A 14,747-nucleotide genomic window follows, 5' to 3' on the forward strand; every position below is an offset into this window, starting at 1 on the left:
TCACTTGAGCCCGCTGATATCCTCGAGAGGCTAAACACTCATGAGTTCCAACTTGCTGAGAAGAGAGATCTCTATGGACCGAGCTATGGCAGATCACACGCTTTGAAGGCCAAGGTAGTATCTGAATCTGAAGGTGAGGATTCTGGTAGCAGCCTTGGTGATCCTGAAGAACTGAGCCAAGAGCTAGCAATGCTCGTGAGAAAATTTCAGAAGTTCTCAAGGCGTGGTCGCTTTGGAAAATCCTCAAGAAGTGATGATGTAAGATCAGATTCCTCATCCCGTGACTACAAGAAGAGAACTTTTCACAAATGCAAGAAACCTGGTCACTACATTCAAGATTGTCCTCTTTGGGGAAAGGAATCAAAGAAGAAGAAATACAAGGATTACAGTTCTGATGACTCAAAGAAGAAGAAGAAATCTTCAAAGTCCTCATCATCAAAATCCTTGAAGTCTTCATCACAAGAAGAGCAGTTCCAAAAAGGCTCGGGCATTCATTGGCAAGGAAATGGACTCTGAAGCTGAATCTGAGGAAAATGAGGAAGAGGAGGCATCTGAGGAGTCGGAATCTGGTGTGGCGAGCCTAGCCCTCGCTACTGCGTTCGTCAGCAAGTCCATCTTCAACTCTGAGGAGAATGACTTCCCCAACAAGGCTGACGACGATGATGATGACTACGCTCCCACCTACTGCTTCATGGCAAAGGGTGCCAAGGTACTCAAATATCCCTCCTCTGAATCAAGTGAGGATGAATCTGATGAAAACCTCAAGCCTAGTTACTCTAAACTTGCTAAGATTGCCGTGAAACAACAAAAGGCTTTTGAAAAGGTTCAAAATATGCTAGACAAGAGCGATGATATGTTGGGTGAAGAAATGGATCGCACTAAAACTTTGACTGAAAATCTTCAGAGACTTCATTTTAAGTTTGATAACCTTCAAAGTCATCATAACACTCTCTTATATGATCATGAGAAGCTTTCTTATGAATTTCTTCAAAGAAAGCAAGATCTTGAGAAGCTAAGGGTGAGTTATGAAGATCTTCAGAAGGAGCGTGATTCATTGCTTGCTCAACAGATCAGTGCCTCTCAGGAAGAATCCATTCCGCCATGTTTGAAGTGTATTGAACATGAATCTGCTAATTCTTCACCTGAAAGTTCAAATGCTTCTATTGCTGCAAATTCTTCAACTGCCTCTGCTATATCTAATTCCTCATCTGAGGATGCTGTTAGTATCACTGACAATGCAGGGCTGAAGGAATTGTATGTGACAGGCATGTACAAAAGCCTCAAAGGGCATCAGGCTCTTTGTGATGTGCTTAAAAAGCATATCCTCAACAGGAACCCTAGGAAAGAGGGTATTGCCTTTGAGAGAAAACTCAATGCTGATGGAACATACTGGAAGCCTGAGCAGTGTCCCAAAACCTCATGGGTTGCTACAAAGGGACCTCCAGTAGATCCATCTACTTTATCTGGATTTACATGTGAATCTTCATATTCTTCTAATGAGTCATTTGACTCCAACTATAAGCTGTTTAAAAATCAGAATGGTGAAGTATTTACTAGATATATTGGCACTAACTGCAGGAACGGTCCCCCTATGAAGAAAATCTGGGTTCCCAAAAGGTGCCTTGAAAGTCTTCAGGTGAATGTCAAAGGATCGACACATGGACAAAGTCATGCTTGTCGAGTCCTTAGGTTTCAACCTCATATCAGTCTCAATGCTTTGTGATCTTGATATGGTTGTTATCTCTGGCAAGTATCATTGTGTTGTGATCATGGAAGCTGACCATTCCAAAGTCTTCGAAGGCTTTAGGAGAGGAGATCTGTATATTGTTGATTTCTCTACAGGACCACAACCTGCTACATGTCTACTTGCAAAAGCTTCAGAAGGCTGGCTATGGCATCGACAACTTGGTCATGCTGGCATGAGGAACTTGCACACTCTCGCAAAGAAGAAGCATGTCATTGGCATCGAGGATGTCAAATTCCTCAAGGATCACCTATGCGGAGCCTATGAAGCTGGAAAGATGACCAAGGCCAAGCATCCCTCAAAGACTATCATGACTACCACTCGTCCATTTGAATTGCTTCACATGGATCTCTTTGGCCCTAATCATTATTCCTCATTCACCAATGAAGCATCTCTATATGGCTTTGTTATTGTTGATGATTATTCTCGTTACACATGGGTGCATATTGTCACTACAAACGTGAAGTGCAGGAAGTCTTCAAACGATTTTCCTCGAGGGCTTCAACCAACTTTGGTGTGAAGATCAAGCACATCAAAAGTGACAATGGGACTGAGTTCAAGAATACTAGTCTTGATGACTATCTTGATGAACTTGGTATTACTCATGAGTTATCTGCTCCTTATACTCCTCAGCAGAATGGCGTCGTGGAGCGCAAGAACCGAACTCTCGTTGAGATGGCTCGCACTATGCTTGATGAATACAAGACGCCTCGTCACTTATGGATTGAGGCAATTGATATTCCATGCCACATCATCAACAGGGTATATCTTCATAAATTCTTCAAAAAGACCTCATATGAACTCCTCACTGACAAGAAACCCAATGTGAGTTATTTCAAAGTCTTCGGTGCTAAATGTTGGATTAGGGATCCTCATCACAATCCTAAATTTGCACCGAAAGCACATGAAGGTTTTATGCTTGGTTACGGAAAGGACTCGCACACCTATGATACGTCTCCAACGTATCTATAATTTTTGATTGTTCCATGCTATTATATTATCTGTTTTGGATGTTTATGGGCTTTATTTTACACTTTTATATTATATTGGGACTAACCTATTAACCCAGAGCCCAGTGCCAGTTCCTGTTTTTTCCCTTGTTTCAGTGTTTTGAAGAAAAGGAATATCAAACGGAGTCCAAACGGAATGAAACCTTCGGGAGAGTTATTTTTGGAACGGAAGCAATCCAGGAGACTTGGAGTGTACGTCGGGGAAGCAACGAGGTGGCCACGAGGCAGGGAGGCGCGCCCCACACCCTCGTAGGCCCCTCGTGGCTCCCCTGACCGACTTCTTTCGCCTATATATGTCCATATACCCTAAAACATCGGGGAACAGAATAGATCGGGAGTTCCGCTGCCGCAAGCCTCTGTAGCCACCAAAAACCAACCGGGGCCCTGTTCCGGCACCCTGCCGGAGAGGGGATCCCTCACCGGTGGCCATCTTCATCGTCCCGGCGCTCTCCATGACGAGGAGGGAGTAGTTCACCCTCGGGGCTGAGGGTATGTACCAGTAGCTATGTGTTTGATCTCTCTCTCTCGTGTTCTTGATGTGGCACGATCTTGATGTATCGCGGGCTTTGCTATTATAGTTGGATCTTATGATGTTTCTTCCCCTCTACTCTCTTGTAATGGATTGAGTTTTCCCTTTGAAGTTATCTTATCGATTGAGTCTTTAAGGATTTGAGAACACTTGATGTATGTCTTGCCGTGCTTATCTGTGGTGACAATGGGATATCACGTGATCCACTTGATGTATGTTTTGGTGATCAACTTGCGGGTTCCGCCCATGAACCTATGCATAGGGGTTGGCACACGTTTTCGTCTTGACTCTCCGGTAGAAACTTTGGGGCACTCTTTGAAGTACTTTGTGTTGGTTGAATAGGTGAATCTGAGATTGTGTGATGCATATCGTATAATCATACCCACGGATACTTGAGGTGACAATGGAGTATCTAGGTGACATTAGGGTTTTGATTGATTTGAGTCTTAAGGTGTTATTCTAGTACGAACTCTATGGTAGATCGAACGGAAAGAATAGCTTCGTGTTATTTTACTACAGACTCTTGAATTGATCGATCAGAAAGGATAACTTTGAGGTGGTTTCGTACTTTGGAGTGACTCTTTGTTGCATGTTGAGGGATAGTTATATGATCCAATTATGTTATTATTGTTGAGATAACTTGCACTAGTGAAAGTATGAACCCTAGGCCTTGTTTCCTAGCATTGCAATACCGTTTACGCTCACTTTTATCATTAGTTACCTTGCTGTTTTTATATTTTCAGATACAAAAACCTATATCTACCATCCATATTGCACTTGTATCACCATCTCTTCGCCGAACTAGTGCACCTATACAATTTACCATTGTATTGGGTGTGTTGGGGACACAAGAGACTCTTTGTTATTTGGTTGCAGGGTTGCTTGAGAGAGACCATCTTCATCCTACGCCTCACACGGATTGATAAACCTTAGGTCATCCACTTGAGGGAAATTTGCTACTGTCCTACAAACCTCTGCACTTGGAGGCCCAACACCGTCTACAAGAAAAAGGTTGTGTAGTAGACATCAAGCTCTTTTCTGGCGCCGTTGCCGGGGAGGTGAGTGCTTGAAGGTATATCTTTAGATCTTGCAATCGAATCTTTTTGTTTCTTGTTTTATCACTAGTTTAGTTTATAAAAGAAAACTACAAAAAAATGGAATTGAGTTTGCCTCATACGCTTCATCTTTTTAATATCTTTCGTGAGAATGATGGAAAGGAAAATTGTGCTCAATTGCTAGAAGAAGAATGCATTAAAATGTTTGGTACTAGATCTTTGTATGATGCGCATGATTGCAATGTTGTTAGTATGAATTCCTTGAATATCCATGATGCTAATGATATGCAAAGCCACAAGCTTGGGAAAGCTATGTTTAATGAAGATGATATTTTTTGTCCCCCAAGCTTTGATGAGCAAATTTACTATGATGAAAGCATGCCTCCTATCTATGAGATTATTGTGATGACACGTATGCTTTAAAGAATAAAGATAACCATGAAACTTGTCATCATGATTTTAATTTTCAATTGGATTATGCTTCACATGATAGTTATTTTGTTGAATTTGCTCCCACTACTATTCATGAGAACAAATTTGCTTATGTGGAGAGTAGTAAAATTTCTATGGTTGTAGATCATGAAAAAAATGCTTTATGTGGTAGTTATATTGTTGAATTCATTCATGATGCTACTGAAAATTATTATGAGGGAGGAACATATGCTTGTAGGAATTGCAATAATATCAAGTTTCCTCTCTATGTGCTTACTAGTATAATGCCCGTGCGTTGCCACGGGCTTTTGAAATATTTTGCTGAAATTATGTAAACATAATGCATGTTATATTTCACATGTAAAAAAAGATAGCACAGGTATAATCGAGTAATAATTTAAGTCCACTTCACTTATATTGTAAATTGTTAACAAAAGGCAATTTGACAATGCATACATATAGAGCGATGATCGAACTAAAAATTTGTTACAAATTAATACCTATTTGATGCGTTCAACAAATTCTTGCACAATATCAGAAATGTTGTCTTTAGTTTCATTCGCACGATATTTGAGCAATTATAATAAAAATGTCTTCCTCACCGGCCTTCGGGTCCGTCAACTTTCACGCCAACCACAGTGGCCAACCTTGACCCAGGCTTCGACTTCTTTGCCTACGCGATGGCGGACGCCTTGCTCACTCGAAAACAGCGTGATGGTCACCATCCACCCTACCTTGCCTACCGGCGGCACTTTTCTTCCGGCACGGGCTCACCGACCACCTCTCCCAGGACCTGCTCCACAACTACACGGCGGCCGCAGCCAAACATCCACCATGACCGCTCCACCACCACCCTGAGGCTCGACATGAGTCAACTTTAATCGTGTCAAATTTACATTGTTTGGATCCTCATGCACATTAAGCAACATTCTTAATTTTTTTCTGCCTATAAACCACTATTCTTCTTCGTCTTCGTTCTCCTGCTCCTCTTCACTCACTATCTCTACCTTTCCTATCCAAGCTAACCGCAACCATCAATGGCCCATCCGGCTCAAAATCCCCAAACCTTCTACACCCACACTATGAATTTTGAGGGACTTTTTGCCAATATTTTCTCCTTTCAAGTCTGCAAACAACAACATTAATGTAAAGTAATTAGTGTAAACTCGTTTATGCCCACTCATGGCCAGTACGACCACAAACTCTGCCGTCTCGCCTACATGATGTGCGTCCACTCCCACAATTTCCCCCCTTACTCTGGCTAGGCCTCCATTACTTCCAAATATTTTGTTCGGATTATTTGCCATCAAGGATAAATTAGCATATGTGATAAAAGTTCCTACGATTTGACACTACAGAGGTAGAGCAACATGAAAAACAAAAGATCATGCTTCTAATCTTCAGACTTCTGTAGTTTAAAAAAAATGGTGATAACCTTACAACATTTTTCAGACTCCCGTCCTAATTGAAAATGATTGATGCATTAAGGAACACGTGCAACGCATGTCTCAATTAACATACACTATATCAAATATTTGTAATTTTAAAGAAAACTATCTACGCTATTCTCAAAAATAATTAAATGAAAATGAAATCTACGTGACGATTAAGGATTATTGAGGCGATAAGTACATCCTTTTGCAAAATATTTTTTGGGATTACAACTTAATTGTTTGAAGTGTATTGTTACCATTTACACAACAATGAAGAGATGGTTTGAACAGTGGGCAAAAAGGGATCTTCAGACATCAAACAAGGTTTCTAAATCGACCAAAACAAAAATTCACAGACTAAGATAACATCATCCATTAGCTGTCAAAAACATCTCATCACTTCTCCTTTTTCTCCGCGGGGACAACCTTCTTCATCCGGGCTCCCAGCTGGTGCTGGTTCATCAACTCGACACGGAACTTCTTGCCGCCGTGAGTGATGGGCATCTAATCGCCCTGGCCCCCTGGATGGCTATAGCAAGCTCCTCTGTTAGAATTGAATCACCAGGCTTGGAGCAAGAGAGGTGTAAACACGGAGAAAAACAATACAAAGCTCACTAATAATAGGTTGATGGTATTTCTTATACACAAACTCAAACTAATGACTGCTAGAATTCCACCATTCTACCGATGTTACAAGCACCTGAAGACATTATTATTCCAAATAACACCACCGTAACTGAAGCAACCAACAAACTAAACTCTAGAACATCAAAGGACAACCAGATTAATCCTTCTCTGAAGCTCGCATGATAGAAATGCCAACTTCTAACCTAGTTCAAAGATACTGTATATAATAGATTGGCATCGTTATGTCTAATATGCAATAAATTATGCAACAAATAGAATCCAATAAATCCAGTAAATCTAATTTTCATGCTTATATGTATATTAGTTTTTTAGATTTAAGAGGAGAAATATTTCATGAACATTTAAAGTCATCATGCTTTGAATTAGACGACACAAGCATTAGAACTGCATTTGCTCGATCCTTGAGTGAGACCTTTCTACTCCCAAGAAAAGAAAAAGAGAAGAAAAGTGTAATCTGGATGTGGCATCAATAGCATAGCTAGAAAGTATATATAGATGCAGTTGTTCGAGACTGACTAACCATTTTGCATTGAAGTTTGCAAATAAATCATTTTCATATTTGAACAAGGGGACTTGTAAACCTCAGGAACAGACGTTTCTTTAAGATTTAACAAATAGCAGCAGAAACTCTGCATGAAAGAAACAATTCTGATGCACTGAGATAACTCCAATGTACTTGTTGATATGAAGGTGATCGAGTAGATAGACTGACACAGACAACAGTAAGCATACCTCTTGTCAATCTGCACTTCAGAGCCTAGTTACTTTTTGAGCCAATATATGCATCAACTCAGGATCCTCCGCTGTATAAACCTGGTATCACGAAGAAAGGCAACAATAAGCATACCTCTTCTCAATCTGCACTTCGGAGCCTAGATTTTGTATCAATCTCAATATGAAAACTGAAGCAATATACATTGGCATACCAGGAAGAAAGGCAACAATACCCAGCAACAAATAGGCCATACACCTGAGAGCTGTCAGCATCCATGTGACCTTGAAACTGCATAAGGAAATATCATAGCAAAAGTTTAATATTGTCTGATAGGACACAACAGCCATGTATCTTTCTAAGAAAGTTGACAATCAGCTTGTAAACAAAATACCTTGGTAGTTGCAAAACAACCTTCGGTATCATCTTTGTATCATTATGTAGCAAAGGTCCCTACTTTATATTAGCCTAACAAACCTGCCGAAGCTATCTGCACAACTCCACAAAAATCAGAAAAGAATTAAGAGAATTAGTATTAAAAGGAGATGAGCAGTATGCCTACAAGGATGAAATAATAGGATGGATTGACATGAACTACACACGCATTAGTACCTGCAGTTCAATATCCCAATGCCCTTAAGAATTTCTACTACTCCTGATCTGGAAGTGTTCAACTTAACCAAATAGATTGTTACTTATCTTTGGCTCTGAACAATACTGACTTATAAACAGTTATAAGCATCAAATTTCAAAGAATCACAGATCAACAAGTTGCTGGCTGATCTGTCGTACATGTATTTATTTTTTCAACGGTATGCTTGCCCTTGGGACAAAGCTTCGAATTGGCTAGCATAAATATGTAATAGTCTATGTGAAGCAATAAACTGGGAATTAGAAAAAAAAATCAACTGAAAATTATGTCTTATGATTTGATATAGCTTAAAAAGGATCCACTTTATGAGTTGAAACAAAGCACGTGAATGACATAGTCACAAAGATACGTCCGCCAACCTTCTTCCTCCCAGTAGACATGGAAATTAGTAGTCACCCATCTAGGATTAAGTAAATAAAAAGAAAGATGGAAAAGAGAGAGCACCTTTGATGAACACAGACAACCAAGCAGCTTCCCCTTGTTCTCGTCTTGGCCGGCACTACACCTCTTCCCGGTCGGCAACCTGGATGAGCGACAACCTGGCCGGCACTACGCCGGACGATACAGCTACCCGCAGCTCACGCTGCTCAGGCCAACCGCACATAGACCACAAACGCTGCACCACATCCTGGGCCGCTGCCCCAACATGTCGTCCAACAGTCCCGACTGGGGCGCATTGACGGAGCTGACAACCTTGCTGCTTCCGCACTTCAAGGTCCTCACCCAAGCCATGCCGACAAGCAGCCCTACCTCTTGGAGCTGTCGTCGCAGTACTGCCCGAGGCCGCAGCCTCGACACTTAATAGAAGATCCTGGAGCCGCAGCCCCGACATACACCGCCCTTGAAAACGAAAGAGCCCCACATGACATCCAAAGGCTGGCCCTCCAAGGCTACACCTCTGAAGATGGTTACGACGTAAACGCCGCCGCCACCCACTCCAGAAAACTGGAGTTTAGGTTCTCACCCGGAGAACCCAAGCACATGAAAGGATAGGAAGATGTCTACGACTATGCCTCTAAGAAGGTCACGGAGCTTTCGCCCGAGTCCCTGATCTCCTATCAGTGAGCTTGCTTGCAAATCTGGTCACGCAACGATACCCAGACCATCAGAGCCAAGCACATTGTGTAGGGCACCCCCCTGCCGTCAGCCGGCATAGCCCTCACGCGACGACCAGCTGCAGCAACTCATGCAACATAGAAACAACGCGGTTGCCAGGGTCAGATCTGAGTGCATCGCTCCAAATCCACCATCCTGAGCCGGTGCAGCAGCCCCTGCCATAGCAGCCATCAGCCCGAGGCCGCTGCCCCAGCATTCTCTGGCGCCGCAACCACCGGCTACCCCGCTGCAGATCCACGAAACCAGGAGAACAACGTCATCAATCTGCAGAGTAGCACAGTCACACCTCCCGCCGCGAAGAAACGCACAACGCCCATATGTCCTCCCTCGCGCATGCTAGGAGCCAGATCCACGCCCACCTCGCACCTCCGCCACGGACCAACGCACCCAGCCGGCCGGAGCACCTCTACGCCTTACTTCGCCAGCGCACATGCCAGATCGGCTCGCACCCTGGCCGAACCCGCGGTCATGCGCACCAGCGCGCCATGCCGCCGCCAGCTCGCCCTCACCAATAAATATAAATGAAAAGTGAAATTATGTAGCCTTAATTGCACAATCAAATCATCCTCAAGCAAATAAAGAGGTAGTTGTTCATCTAAGGCTGCATACCTAGTAGTTCGAAATTGGAAGGACTTAGAAATTAGCATAACATATCAGAAACACAATTTTCTTTTCTATCAGCGATCTCCCCACATGAAAAGAAGATAGTATGCTCAAAAATCATTATTCGTCACAAAGGATGTATTTAACTAAAATGCGACCAAACAATGCACAAAAATGGTAATAGTAGGCATAATTGTTATCTAATTAGTGCTAACCAGAAACTACGTACGTCCATTGTGTCGATCATCCATACGTTCGGATAAAATATAATTTGGTCGAACCAAGAAATAAAATGAAAAACATTTTTTACGTATGCTAACAGACTACCTTGAGTTTCCATATTCCTGCAAACTCGTGAATAATGTTTCCTTTTCTCTTCTCTTTGTAATACTAATTCGCAAATTCCATCTGGTACTAATTAAAACATATAGAAATACCATGAGAATACTCGTACATGTCTAAAATACCAGTTGCAAACTGACCAAAGGCCTAGTAGCACAAGTATGTAAATTGGTATCAAGGAGAACTTATGCAGCAATTGGTGCAGACTAATCCTATATAATTAAAACAGTTAACTTCCCGTGCCCAGTACAGTCAATAAAGTATCACGTTCAAGACAAATCTGATATGGTGTGAATAAATCAATAAGTAAATCAATATGGTGCATACTCTAAAAGGTCAGATCTTTGATGTCGTAGAAGTTACTAATCTTCTGCTCGTTTCAAAAATCCCTACAGAAAAAAAGGAATACATTTCAAGCTCCAGCATGAACCAGCAATTTATTATGTGAAATACGTTCTTATCGGCAATAGATATTTTCAGATCAAAGAATAGTATCCAATCTTATAAGTAACTCTATATTATGAAACTCCCACTCATAGGTGTTAATATGAGACCTTCATGAAATAGATCTAAACCGAGGGTAGTATTTCATATCAGTTATTTTACAATATGAACTTGATACTATTACTATCATCGACGGCAAAACTGACACAATTTATTTTTATAGAAAATAACCATAAGGAAGGCCATACATCAGTGCCAGCAAAAATATGATCATATACCCAGCACAAACTTATATGCCCAACAAAACCGCAACCCCAATCAAACAAAAGATCAGATGGGCTGATCCCTGAGATCGAGAAGATATCCTATTCTTCGCAGCTGCAATTGTTTGCCATCCAAACTGGTGGGCCTAATTATAGGCATGTAAATAGTTCTAACATGTATTTTTCATAGCAGCATCAGGTATGACTGAACTTTCTTAAAAATAGCTCGCAGCATGCTAAGTTTACCAAACCAACATACAAATGAAATATTAGAAAAGTCTACAGGACAATTTTTACCTTGATGATTAGTGTGGGCTCTCATAGTTTTTGCTTTCTAGCGATGTAATCGGACATGGATATTCTTCACATCTGCAAGTGCCTTCGGCCGTGGGTGGAGGCTGACTGACCCTTGAGGAGCTTGTGGCGGGTCTCGCACTCCAGGCAGTTCCCTCATGGTGCTCGTACTTGTAGCATGTTTGGCAGACGGAGAAGGCCACACCCATTGCAGGTGAAGTGCTCGACATGAGCCCCACGTCGTCCCCGCAAATGAAATATTTGATTTACAGAAGGGGTTGAGTTCATACTGTTTTTTAAAGTTCAGTGCCCATCTCCATATTAAAGACAAAGAGGAATTATTTCAGTTTGAAGTAGAAAGGCAATAACTTCGGAATTGCCAACCTGCAAATATAAAAAACAAAGCAAAGCAAATATTCTTATGATTTGGAAAGCTGACATCCTATACAAGAAACAATATAAGTTCTAACAAATCGCTGGTTCGGTTCAAACATCAACACACATAACAGTGGCACTGATTCGCCATGAAACCGTGCTATTGAGTATTGAGAGATATAGCAGCAGATGCATTTAGATATATCTAGGCACAACCGCACAAGGATTCACAACAGTGATTATATGAGGAGTAAAAAAACATTTAGGCTACATCTGGAGCTATCTATGTATGTCCAAATTTTGATCTAGCGACAGTACGTTTAAATATACACATACACACATGTTACTACCAATAATTATGAATGGATTGTACCTTACAAATACACCATACTAAAACATTATATTCAAGCTATCAAGGTCTATATAGAGTTTCTTGAAAATAAAGGAACACGCAACTGAGTTCTCGACAACAACTTTCCCGAAAAGGAGATGCTCTAGAAAAGAAATGTTGATCCTAGCATTTGGCAATTTGTTTCAGACCAAGCTTCCTTTTCTGTGTGCCACCATGGTCGTAAATGTGCAATCTCAGATAGTGGTGCTGACTGTACTACTGAGATAATCCTACTTGTTGCCCGGAGCTTGACACCATTCATCCTTCTATAGGCTAGTGTTACAGAAAAGGGTAAAGAGCTAACAAAGGGCATACTCATAGTGCAGTGTTCCTTCCTACAACCCCTCGTTCCTAGTCAGTAAAAGGCTTACAACAATTTATCTTGGCTCCGCATTTACTTTAGCTTGTCTGTCGAGTTAAACAAGGATTGAGCTGCAGGTGGTTGTCACCTACTTTGGCAGTTTTGTACAACTAAAGGCCTAAAGCTATCATGGCATAGTCAACAAATAAAACTTGCAAGTTTTATGTACATATAAGTAGCAGATGTTTCTCAACACAAAATGCAAGCAACTGTGCAAGTAGGGTCTAAATTCATGCAAGTAGTCAGAATATTTCCGACGCAAATTGTACAAGTAGCAGGAAGAAACAAATAAAATGTAAATAAAGAATAGTTACCTTCAGTAAATTGGTTTCTCCTAAGAAGGCAGGCAAGATGAACAGACTATGTAGCCGCAATAATGGGCCTGATGAATTAACAACTTAGCAACAATGGGCAATGTTGCGTGGACAGAGGAAGGGAACAATGAGTCGAGCAAATTGGTGAAACAATCACTGGTGCCCTGCTCCGCCAGTCTGTCGTGCATCCTCGGGACGGTGATCGGTGAGAGGTCGATGCAAGTGATGCCGCAGGTGACACCCTCCTGCAGAAGCTCTATAAGAATCAGCAGAAAGAAATCGAGTTAACAGAGATACTTTTCTAAGGGCCTGAGAGGTTATATAATGAATAGAAGATTCATGGAAAGACGTCACTTACATGATACATGTAGCTAGAGAATCACAGTGCCCTCAATTGAAGTTTATGTTCTCCCCATTAGTGATCGCACTGAATCAAAAAGCAAAATGTCAGACAGACAGATTACCTGGAGTGAAGGCATCAGGTAAACAAATTATCTGAATCAAAAAGCTCACTAAAAACAGAATCAAAAAGCTAAATGCCAAACCGATTGAGTACTTTGCCTGGTATACATACTTGTCCCACCTTGCATCAACCCTGTGCATGGTGGTGGCATCAACAGCGTCATGAGCTCCTGCTGCCCTTGCGTCGATAGAAAGGTTGTCATCGTCGGCGCCGCGCACCTCCGAACCAAGGATCCGTTTGGCATGGAGGAGAGCGCGATCAGATTGATGCGTCCATCCCCAAACAACGAGCCAAGATAAAGAATATTATGACTGGGAGTTGTGTGTCCCCACTTTGTGTCTGCAACCACCTCCTTTCTACAGCTCCAAATCAGGGGAGCATCTCTTCGTTCCCAGCGAGACGGTCTATGCAGGTGCCGCCGGCGGCAGCGACGCCCCACCACCAAAAGATTGTCTTCGAGCAGCGAGTTGCCGCACCCAACCCCAAGGACCTGCAGTTGGTAGATATTTATTGGGAAAACGACCAATAAAGCATGACTGAAGTTTAAACTTTGCATAACTAAAAAGTAATCTGTGGGCATTTTCCTTTTCCCAAGTAACAACGTCAAACTTTTCAGGGGAAGGGTATATACAATATTTACTAAACTGAATGCTTTCCACGTGTTTTTAAATCAATGGATCCTTCATCTAGTCCTTTTGCTATCTCCTACAAATTCTTTAAAGAGTACTACTACACTGCAGCAAAATAATGCAATACCTAGAGTTAAATCTATCAATTTTGGCACATACGTACTTGCATGGTCTTCTCCTCCTCTGTTAGCATTTCTCAGTCCAATTCGTGCCTGCATGAACATGGTGGCGACAAGAACACCCAACCCCAAGGACCTGCAGCACAAGAACACACAACATACATGGTGGCGAGATGGCGTGCTTCAACTGCAGTGAGTCCCCGGCCGTGGCCGGGTGCCCCTTTGGTCGCAACGCAGCGCCGTCGGCGGTGGGCATCACGATGCCGTCATGGAGGCACAATCAGATCGACCTCTCGCGCAGCCGGCCGCCGCCCTCATTGTCGCAGACGGAGGCTGCCTCCTCGCCGGATCGGGTCGGAGCGGCGTCCCAAGAGACAAGACGCACACGGTGCCCGCCGCCTCGATCTACCTCTCCCGGCGCGGCCCATCTGGACGAGATGTTGCTGTGGTGGATCTGGCCACCGCCCCGCTGACTTGCTCGAGACGATCTGGGGCCTCCCCGCTCGTGGTGGGCAGCGCCGGCGGGGAAGAGAGCGGCGCGGGCGGAGGGAGAAGCAGTGGGTGGAGCGGCATGAGGTGGGGCTGGTCGAGGAGCTCCGGTGCGGCGGCGGCTCAAGGAACCCTAGAGTTGTTTGCGCGATGGGTGAGACGGGAGCGGCTCGGGGGGGTTTCGGGAGGGAGAGCAGAAAACCAGTGGGAAATAAACCAGGGGGAGCGGGGTGCAAGGTGGGATGAAATAAAACAAAAGAAAAAAAACCGTGACGAAAAAAACCATGATAGGTGGGACGAAAATAAACCCGGAACGGAGACTACCAACT

At 42.7% G+C, this 14,747-nt stretch overlaps 1 long non-coding RNA gene across 9 annotated transcripts; it reads right to left on the reverse strand.

The window, feature by feature from the left end:
* Nucleotides 1-6,411: 6,411 nt before the first annotated feature.
* Nucleotides 6,412-14,619, reverse strand: LOC123143809 (uncharacterized). Of its 9 annotated transcripts, XR_006471058.1 has the most exons (12): nucleotides 13,974-14,619; nucleotides 13,293-13,671; nucleotides 13,077-13,145; nucleotides 12,719-12,974; nucleotides 11,281-11,661; nucleotides 8,660-10,665; nucleotides 8,176-8,223; nucleotides 7,958-8,053; nucleotides 7,778-7,854; nucleotides 7,584-7,664; nucleotides 7,372-7,480; nucleotides 6,412-6,732 (listed from the first exon to the last, which is right to left on the reverse strand). It is a non-coding gene; the product is annotated as an uncharacterized lncRNA (long non-coding RNA). The 9 variants fall into 9 exon arrangements; XR_006471061.1 differs by lacking the exon at nucleotides 8,176-8,223 and having other exon boundaries at nucleotides 13,974-14,618; XR_006471057.1 differs by lacking the exon at nucleotides 7,372-7,480 and having other exon boundaries at nucleotides 13,974-14,618.
* Between the last annotated feature and the right edge of the window lie 128 nt (nucleotides 14,620-14,747).

Source organism: Triticum aestivum, chromosome 6D (genome assembly GCF_018294505.1).
Source record: "Triticum aestivum cultivar Chinese Spring chromosome 6D, IWGSC CS RefSeq v2.1, whole genome shotgun sequence".
In the NCBI taxonomy this organism is placed as follows: Eukaryota; Viridiplantae; Streptophyta; class Magnoliopsida; order Poales; family Poaceae; genus Triticum; species Triticum aestivum.